We start from the raw sequence: 10536 nt of genomic DNA on the forward strand, positions 1-10536 counted from the left end.
CCGCACACGGCTAAGAATATGATCACGTGGATCAACTTGTGTTCCTCTGGGGTGCCCCTGCCTCCGTATATAAAGGCTCAAGGGGGGGGGTGCGGCCGGCCTAGGAGAGGCGCGCCAGGAGGATTCCTACTCCCTTCGGGAGTAGGATTCCCCCCCCCCCCAATCCTAGTTGGAATAGGATTCGCGGAGGGGGGAAAAGAGAAAGGGGGGCCGACCCCCTCTCCTTGTCCTATTCGGACCAAGGGAGGGGAGGGGCGCGCCGCCCATCTCAGGCTGCCTCTTCTCTTTTCCACTAAGGCCCACTAAGGCCCATATAGCTCCCGGGGGGTTCCGGTAACCTCCCGGTACTCCGGTAAAATCCCGATTTCACCCGGAACACTTCCGATATCCAAACATAGGCTTCCAATGTATCAATCTTTATGTATCGACCATTTCGAGACTCCTCGTCATGTCCGTGATCACATCCGGGACTCCGAACAACCTTCGGTACATCAAAATGTATAAACTCATAATATAACTGTCATCGAAACCTTAAGCGTGCGGACCCTACGGGTTCAAGAACAATGTAGACATGACCGAGACATGTCTCCGGTCAATAACCAATAGCGGGACCTGGATGCCCATATTGGCTCCTACATATTCTACGAAGATCTTTATCGGTCAGACCGCATAACAACATACGTTGTTCCCTTTGTCATCAGTATGTTACTTGCCCGAGATTCGATCGTCGGTATCCAATACCTAGTTCAATCTCATTACCGGCAAGTCTCTTTACTCGTTCCGTAATACATCATCCCGCAACTAACTCATTAGTTGCAATGCTTGCAAGGCTTAAGTGATGTGCATTACCGAGAGGGCCCAGAGATACCTCTCCGACGATCGGAGTGACAAATCCTAATCTCGAAATACGTCAACCCAACATGTACCTTTGGAGACACCTGTAGAGCACCTTTATAATCACCCAGTTACGTTGTGACGTTTGGTAGCACACAAAGCGTTCCTCCGGCACACGGGAGTTACATAATCTCATAGTCATAGGAACATGTATCAGTTATGAAGAAAGCAATAGCAACATACTAAACGATCGGGTGCTAAGCTAATGGAATGGGTCATGTCAATCAGATCATTCAACTAATGATGTGATCCCGTTAATCAAATAACAACTCTTTGTCCATGGTCAGGAAACATAACCATCTTTGATTAACGAGCTAGTCAAGTAGAGGCATACTAATGACACTCTGTTTGTCTATGTATTCACACATGTATTATGTTTCCGGTTAATAAAATTCTAGCATGAATAATAAACTTTTATCATGATATAAGGAAATAAATAATAACTTTATTATTGCCTCTAGGGCATATTTGCTTCAGCTACAACATATCATCCAGAAGCCTTTGTTGGGATTCTAACCTAAGCATACAAAGAACATGGAGTCAACTAAAAGAAAGTTTAATAAAAACTAAAATAATAAAAAGAAGCAAAAGCTAAAAAATGGCATAAAGCTATTTCTAGAACAACACTTTTCACCAGGACTATTTTTTAGAACCTGTTCACAGTATAAATTGCATGGTTCAACAACTCAAGAATGTCAAGCTATTTTTTTGTAACCTTGTTCATCAATCACATTTACGGATCTTAGTAACAAGGGATGGATACAAGGAGATATAAAAAAATGGACAATAAGGCACACCCATTTGGACAACAACGTGAGACATAACAATGTGAAAAGTAAAAAAGCAAGGACAAATATTCTGATTTCATCAGGTTGGGAGAACTATTGTAAATAAATGCACTTCATTACATCAGAACCTTTCCCTGGATGTGTCTTCATCTTACGAACATGTGAAATAATAAGATCTACGCAAACTACATATATACACAAAATAAAAGGAGATATAAGAAAATCATTCGAGGTTGAAGTAAAATTCTGAAACTCTGGATATGTCATGGACAATTCAGCCTCATGCCAGTTATTGCTAATTTATTTGTGAACTTGTCAACCAACACATACTCCATACCCTAGGCCTAGGGTAAACTTCTGAAACTGTGGACATTCAAGGTTGACCATGTGCAAGATAAAAAAAATATACCACTAACATACACAAAAGAAAATGAGATATGCAGTTCGACAAAGCAAATGGTTTAAAATGAAGTATTCATACCCTGGGCCTTCAAATCCTTTTTCTGCAGAGCAAATGCATCGGTACTGCAACGTGAAGGAAATTATCCTTTGGCTCATTCAGATATGAGAGCAACTGGATCTGCTCTGAAGGCTGAAATAGTAGAGAATTTAGCTCACCTCAGAAGCAATCAAGCGAACCATCCACGTCTCAGAATTGTAACGACATGAGAATTCGGCACCTGCCGACACTATGCATGCGAATATTTGCATAAGTAAATATTGCTTTGTGACACACTTGGACATCCAATAGCTCCAAAGTGCACACAGAATTATAATTATAGACTGTAGGCTATCCATTGACAAGCTTTTTATTGTTGCATCGCACTGCGAAAATGAGGAGCATTGTAATGTCACCGCGTTGGTACAGAAAAGACCACTACAACAATAAAAAGAAAATTATAACACAATGTTAACAAACTGACAAATTGCTTATGCACAGCATCAAATTGTTAAACAATGAGCATCTAAGGTTTTTTTTCTCTGAGTTAAACCATTCCTGAATACTCAAGGCTTCCTTAGCAGCTGCCAGTTCTATTTATTCACAAGTAGTGCAAGAAACAAAAATATTCTGAACGGCAACTTTTTTTTAGAAAAGGAGGATGACCCCCGGCCTCTGCATCTGGGCGATGCATTCGGCCACTTTATTAATTATTCTCACAAGACCTTACAAAGCCATACAACAGCAAGACTAAAGCCACCGTCTAAGCAACAACTGTCGCTACACCTATCCAATTGATGAAGGGGCGCAGATAGTCTGTGCCTAATACCAAACAGACATCGCAGACAAACCTAAACATCTAAGACCGGAGGTCCCAACCAGGACGCCTGCCGGGTATCGGGCACCTACCAGTCCGGTGCACTCCTCAACCAGGATGCCTGCCGGGTATGAGGCCGCCGCAGCCACCTGCCACCAATCCATCTTCAGAGCTGTATTTGTCAGGACCAGATTTTCGGGGTATCAATTTTCCAAAAATGGTCCTTGTGCTCACCAGCCCCAGGATTACTGTTAGCTGATGAGGCACCAACTTGATACAGAAATTCCAAGCAAAATACAAAATATGTAGTACAAGACCATTCTAGCCTATGAGTACAACAAATGGTTACTAGTGGCTGCTGGCGGAAGCGGTTTGCGGATCATCAGCGTCTATAGGATTCCATTTCCCACAGGAACAGCTGACCTGGATAACTCCTATCTTCACGGGGCTGCTATCACCACTGCCTAGGTTCCGGGGCTGTCATTGCAGGGCTCCTCTCCATGCAAGAAATCTGGCCAAGACAATAGCCAGGGACAAGCCAGTGAGTACTTTTGAATGTACTCGCAAACATTATGAACACGGGTATAATATAACAAATGATAATCCTGCTCTGAAATATTCTATGATCATACATCAATCACGAAATAAAAATTTTGATGCACGCAAGCAAGCTATTCATATAGGACATGAATAAACAACCTGAGAATAAAAATAAAATGCACCGATCGGGTGTCTGAAGCGACGCCTCGAAAGGATAATAACATGCCTCAGTTGGATGTCTAGGCGACACCGCATAAAGGGCTTATATAAATGAAAGATATAACAAGCATGCCATAGTCGAGCGTCAGAGCGACACCACATAAAGGACTTATATAATAATAATCATAGTGAATATCCAGGAGGTAGGACCGTCCCAGGGATACTCAATAATGTAAATGGTTAGTCCACAATAATAATAATCATAATCATCATATGTCACAGGTCACAATCAATGTTCTAGTTTAGCAGTTTTTCCTCCGAAGACCGACACTAAGACCGACACTTGACCAACCCAGACTGTAGTCCTAACCATGGACACGGCTATTCGAATAGATATAATCTCTGCAGAGGGTGTACTCTTTACCCACGAGTAACGGATTCCTTTAGTCCATCGGGACTAATTTCGTCTACGGTCTTTTAATTGAAAACACACCTGACTCGCACACACCAGCCTAACTTACCGGTGTCTAGAATCACCCACGACACCCGTTAAGCGAAACTTTAAGTGGGGAGGCTACAACCTCGATTAGCATGGGATCACAAAACTTACACCGCGCGCAAACTAGGGGAGCTACCCCTTCGGCTCCAACCGAAACACCCATGCCCCCGGACCAGGTGGCATGCCTACCGGAGGCCTCCGGTATCTTCCACCATGGCCTCTCTGTACGGTGTGTGCTAGGAAGGGGTTGACAACTTACTGAACCGTACCCTACCTATGGCCGGGACAAGTGGTAGTACGAAACAAGTATGGGGGTTACTAGAACAAGACTCGATCTACGGTCGACTCAGGAGGTTTAAGTATTCCTTGCATGGTTAGCATACAAATATGTTTCAACCAACAGACAAAATCACCACTCATCATACCTCACTATGCCGTACCGGACACAACTGTCTCGGCGAAGACCGGAGACAAGCTCGTGTCTACCCAAGATAGAGACTTTCCCGGATTCCTTCCGGTAGGCATGAAAGGCATGCGAGGGTGATTACTATCACAAGCATATCCATTTCCAACAGCAAGAATCTTTATTAGGCACTCATGCGTATGATCATATCATCACATAAAATAACGAATGCTCCATGTCAAAGTGGTGTTGTAACCGTATCAAACAACCCACAAAAAATATTATGCCAGGGTCCAGAATGCTTGCCTTCAAGTATATGCAAGTGGGGGTGCACTTTTTGGAAGTTGCTCCCTTCTTCAAAATCCTATTTTAAGAAAATTTGAATTAACTCATAGTTTAAAATCAAAAAAAAAGTTGCTTGGAAAATTTTCAAATAAATATGAAAATAAACTAGACCAAATTTGAGAAACAACAGAAAAAGAATCAAGTCAATTGGACTTATATTTAAAAAGTTATAGCCAGTCAATAAATTCTGTTTTTAATAAAACCAGGAAAAGAAAATGTTTCGGGGGCGGGGGGGGGGCTTATGCTTTCAGCTTAGCGAAGACGTATTCCGTGGAATATGCTTCCACTTAAGCCACGTTTCGGCGGGCCTGGGTCCCTGACAATGGGTCCCTTGGCCCACTGGTCAGGTTTGACCAGTCGCCCGCGCCCTCTTTCTTCTCTAGCCAAGCCGACGCGGGGCTCCGGCGATCGCCGTCGATGAACGGCGGCTCCCTGTGGAGTTCTGAGGGCAGGGATGGATCTGCCAGTCTAGGGCGGCCCTCGCGGTGGTCGACTGGCTGGCAGGGACGAAGGGAGTCGCCGGCGGCGAGCTCTGCGGCGGAGGTGGCTTCGGGGGGGATTGGGGGTTTGGGCTACGGTGGCTCCCGATCGCGTTTGAGAGGCGGAGTGGCTCCGCAGGATCTAGGGGAAGAGGATGGGAGCACGGGAGGGGTTAGGGGCCTCGACCTTGGCCGGATTTTGCCGGGGCGTGGCGGCGGCCGAACCTGCCGGAGATGGGGAAGGGAAGGGCCTCTGGCCAACTGGGGAGGAGGGGGGCTTCCTACTGCTCGAACGAGGCTGCTCACGAGCTTAGGCACGAACAGGAGGGCTATATATAGCCCGGCGAGGTCGGTTCCTGTGGCCATGGATAAGAACACCGGCGAACCATCGTTCTGTTGCAGCAGGGCGACGTGGAGGCGATGGGCGCTAGCGGACGGGCTCGTGGATGAGTTCGGGCTCTTCCATGAGCGAGTTGGCGCGCTGGTGTGGCTCGGGCGGCGCCGTCCAGGGCAGGAGTTGTCGGGGCGGCAGTGGCGGCATGCGGTGGTGGTGCTGTGGGGTGTCAGGGGGTGGCCAGGGCGGCTCTGCGATGAGGGAGAGGTCGGGGTGTGACGGCTGTGAGCGGGAAGGGACTAGAACGGGCGCGGGGAGGCGGCAGTGGGACGCGGCGACTCGGGCGCACGCATGTGCAAAACGCGCGCTCTGGCCGCGCCCAGAGCACGCACGCCAGGTGCTTGATGCAATGCCAGCGTGTGCTAGAGGGCTAGGGAGAGGCTGGTAGCATCCAGGTCTGGGTTAGAGTTAGCTAGGAGTTTAGTGGACAAGGTTGCTGGGTCAGAGGGTCAAGTCCACAATGCAAACCAAAAACCAAGCCAAAACTGGCCATGCACACCAGGTGTTTGACAGAATGCCAAGGGCATCTAGGCAACTCTTGGGGTGGCCAAAAACTCTAGATCAGAGCCTCTTTAGGTGTAGGTGATGGTGCAAGGTTAGTTTGGCAAGAATAGAAACTTGTTAGTGCAAGTTTTTGAGAAAACTAATTCTTGACAGAAAGTAAAGGGTATCATTGTATGGACCAAACATACTCCAATGGGCCCACTCTCCTGGACTTAAGGGTTTTGTAGGGTGATCTAAAAGCTTTAAAGAAATATTTAAATAGGTTGTAGTGCAATTTTACAAACTGGACCAGATTTGAAAACTTGAGGTAGGGCTCAAAATCTCCAATGACTAAAAGATATTTTTGCATAAAAGTGATTTAGAAACATCACATGACATCCCCAATGTTTTTGTGAAGATTTTAAAAGAGTATTAGAAAGGGTTGCAGTGCAAACTGACTCCAAAACTTATAAAAATCTATTTTAAAAGAAATAAAGCTCAGGAAAAATAGTTATATAAATAATTTCACTGATAAAAAGAAATGTTTTCTTGAGAGAGTATACAAGTCCAACAATTCATTTGTAAAGTTTTCACTTGGGGTAAAAACTCCATAATATCAAAGAAATGAGTGGTTCTGAAATCAAGAAAAATCCAAAAAAAAATGAAAATTTTAATTCCTGGCAAAATTTTAATAGATAAATCATGGTTAAATTTTTGGGGTGTTACAGTACCGTTGCATGTACCGTGCTAGGTCTCTCTGCCATCGACGCCACCACGACGCCCGACAGCGTCGTCCTTCTGTGCGAGTCCATTCTCCCACAGCAAACTCCGAATCTGCACCGCGCCACGCCGTCAAGATCCGTCGCCATCAGTGTGTAGGATGAAGCACCGCTCCACCAAAGAATCTGTCCTTTGATCCCTCGATCACGTGTGTACCTCCAAGAATGATGCCCCAAAGGGAGGAACGACACCAGAGCGCCGCCGTCATCCGGTCATTCGATCTAGGGTTTCCCCCGGAGGTAGCAAAGAGTGGCCTTGAACTTCTCCATTGCGATACCTTCAAGAAGGGAACGACGCAGGTAGCGCCGCCACCGCCGGCCTTAGCAGAAGCCGAAGGCAGGTTTTCACCCAGATCAGTTCGAAGGGATCCAACTCTCGTGCCCGGGCCGCCGTCACCACCAGCACCACCAGGAAGACCCTGGAGTATCGGCAGATCAGCGAACCGCCGGCACCACCGCATCCAGATCACCGGCCACGCCGAGCCGCCGCCATCCCCCGTGCCATCCGGATCAGAGACAGAGCCGCCGACCGCGCACAGGGACCGCCGCCGCCTGCACACGTCGGAGCGCCGCCGAGAGCCCAGCGCCGACCACCGCTCGCCGAAGCCAACCGCCGCCCGAGCACTGGCGCCACCGTGGAGTTAGATCGGGGGGGAGACGTCGCGCGCCGACCACCCTCGTGGACCCGCCGCACGCCCGATCGCCGGCGCCATCAGATCGGGAGGAGGAGAAACCCGCGCCTCGCCGCCCCGCGCAGAGTACGCCGCCGGCGCCACCAAGCAGGGGAGCCCCGCCCAGATCCGCCGAGCCGAGCACCGCCGCGAGGGCCGGACGTCCCGCGCCGCCCAGGAACCTCGCGAGGAGGGAAGGAGCCCTGCCGCCGCCGACGCACGTGCGAGCTTTGCCCGGTGGCGTCCCCTGGCGACGGCGAGGGAGGGGTAAGGCGAGAAAGGGGAGCGGTGGCGGCGATCTAGGGTTCCGACCGGGCCGCTCGCGGGAGCGGCACGGGGGACGGGGCCTGGTCAAGTATGAAAGCAGAATATTGTTAAGCTATGTGATGGATCAAACTGAAAGGCAACTGAAGGGTTATTCAGGACAGTTTACCTTATCTTTGCATAGCACGAAGTTGTGCTTGGTAGCTATTAAGCTTCCTTGCCGACAAATCATGTTCATCAGTCGCTGGAATGTTTACATTATCACCCTGATCAATATGCTCACTTACTGCATGATCCTTTCTTCTGTCTTGCATTCCAGTTCGTCGAGCACAGGAACGACAGCAACAAGTTGTTCCTTGAGCGACACGTAGCTCTTGTCTTGCTGCACAAGTGCTGAGAAATTAACAAAAGCATCCTAGTAAAAAGATTAACGTAAGGTGGTATTTCCTAGAGATTTAGTACAAGCCGGTAGCTACTTTTGACCAAAAAAGCAAATAGGTATCGCCAAACCCTATTACCGAAAAAGACTTTCGCTCCGCTTTATATTATAAAGTAAATCGCTCGAGCCAACCATCCAACATAGTTCAGACAATAAACACACACACACACACACACACACACACACACACACACACACACAAGGGGGCACGCCCCAATCCGAGTACAAGGTTCAATGCTGAGAGCACAGCTTAACAAGCCCCAAGTGAAAAAACACAAAAAAGCACCACATGTAGCAAGCTCAATCGGACACCGGAGGAGGGGGCGGCAGCGGAGGTGCCACGCGGAAGGCCATCGAGCGGAGGTCGGCGAGGAGGGTGTTGATGGCGTCCCGGTCCTGAAAGCGGCTAAGCGGCTGTCAAAGCCCTATTTAGTAGCAATCTACAACTTGAATCATGCATGTTACCAACAACAGCCAGATTCCATCATCTCGTGGGAGCCAAGCAACCACTCAGGAAGTCAATAGACAACCAACCCAATTAGTGAATCATCATGACGATGATTAGTATGCATACCTTGATATACAGCTTGTGCTCCCCTAGAGTTGCCACTAACAATGCAACCTTAGCTTCTTTAAGTGGCCACAGACAGGTGCAGCTGGACCCTGGTCTGATTGGCATCGTCCACCTTCCTGCGGTACACCTCCAAGCATTCTATTTCTATCTCTTGACAAGACCTTGCTCTTCTGACCCTCACTTTCCCCTACCTCTGCCCAGATTCGCTGAGTGACAGAAACAAGAGGGCATGAGTAATCAACGAGGTTTCGTGTTTTACCTACACGTACACCAACAATCTAGACAGATGAGAGAGATAGAGCTCACCTTGTTCTTCAGTCTTCCTCTTGTCTTCTTCATTGGATTTGCACACATCTTATTTAGAAAAAAATATAAATTGAGAAATCAAAGTCAGATTATCAAAGAACCAGGTGGAAATCAAGGGGCAAGAAAAATAGAGGAGAAAGATAGATGTGCAGCCAAGATTGGGGATGGGGCACGACGACCGGAAAGCAACGGTAGGCAGTGAAGGCCGACTCCATTCCACCATCACCTGAACGCTCCTTCCTAACATCTCCCCTTCCCACCCTCCCCTACTCCTCCACACCCACCATGATTCCTGAGCCCGATCCAGAATCATGGTACATCGAGAACGTGAGGAGGTGCCGCTTGCGGGGAAGAGTGAAAGAAGCAGAGAGACGGTTCCTTCTTTCCGCTGTCCAACGCTGCCACACGAGCCGGTGGTGAGGCGGTGGCTGGCCGGCGTCACCCCTCCCTCCTCGATCTCTCATCCTCACCGTCGTCGACCTGCTCCTCCCCTACCACTGAACTCCTGCGCGGGGCAAGGATGGGGGCTCCTAAGGGGACAAGAAGGACTCTGGGCGGGGCGGCTCTGGCGTGATGGAGAGAGCGGGGATGGGGAGGCGGCCGCTGCACGGGGTAGCAGGGGGAGTGGAGAGCGGGGAAGGAAGGACGTGAGGCTCGAGGAGCATGGAGGATTGGTTGATAAGGTTTCATCAGGATCGATCCACCCATGTCGCCCACTACCATCGCGGTCAATCGTTTTTTCACCGAAAACAGATGGGACGCACACTGCAAGCTGGGTCCACCTGTCATTATTGACTGAAGCACGAGAGCATAACGTGAAGAGAAACGAATGACTGAATATTTGACAACACTGTAAAAAAGTGCCAGCGAGACAGATCGTTCGATCCAGAACGAGTGTGCGAAGCAGTTGCTCTAGAACGGCGGGTAGCATAGCGTTGTTTATATGTTCGATAATTCCTGCATGATGAATGTGAGCTCAACTGACACTCGTGATCATTGCGGCCATCTTAGTTTCGCTGAATTATACTCATCTCCGATTCAGTCTATGTATCTTATACTTACTAGATCATCGAAGGCGCGGATTGCAGCGCCCGTCCATTTTTACAATAGATTGCTAGCCATTTATGACGTGAAAATAAAATTTAGATGAAGTGTGTCTTCAAAGTAGCACATATTGATTTCTTTTTACTAGATAAACCAGTACAGGGAATACATAATATATTGAAAGTAGTAATCTAATCGGTTTACAAAAAAATAGAAGAA

At 48.2% G+C, this 10536-nt stretch overlaps 1 long non-coding RNA gene across 3 annotated transcripts; it reads right to left on the reverse strand.

Moving 5' to 3' along the window:
- Positions 1-8477: 8477 nt before the first annotated feature.
- Positions 8478-9931, reverse strand: LOC123180584 (uncharacterized). 3 transcript variants are annotated; one of them, XR_006491122.1, is made up of 3 exons: positions 9274-9931; positions 8968-9173; positions 8478-8789 (listed from the first exon to the last, which is right to left on the reverse strand). It is a non-coding gene; the product is annotated as an uncharacterized lncRNA (long non-coding RNA). The 3 variants fall into 3 exon arrangements; XR_006491121.1 differs by having other exon boundaries at positions 8478-8799; XR_006491123.1 differs by having other exon boundaries at positions 8478-8833.
- Positions 9932-10536: the final 605 nt, after the last annotated feature.

This window comes from Triticum aestivum, chromosome 1A, assembly GCF_018294505.1.
Source record: "Triticum aestivum cultivar Chinese Spring chromosome 1A, IWGSC CS RefSeq v2.1, whole genome shotgun sequence".
In the NCBI taxonomy this organism is placed as follows: domain Eukaryota; kingdom Viridiplantae; phylum Streptophyta; class Magnoliopsida; order Poales; family Poaceae; genus Triticum; species Triticum aestivum.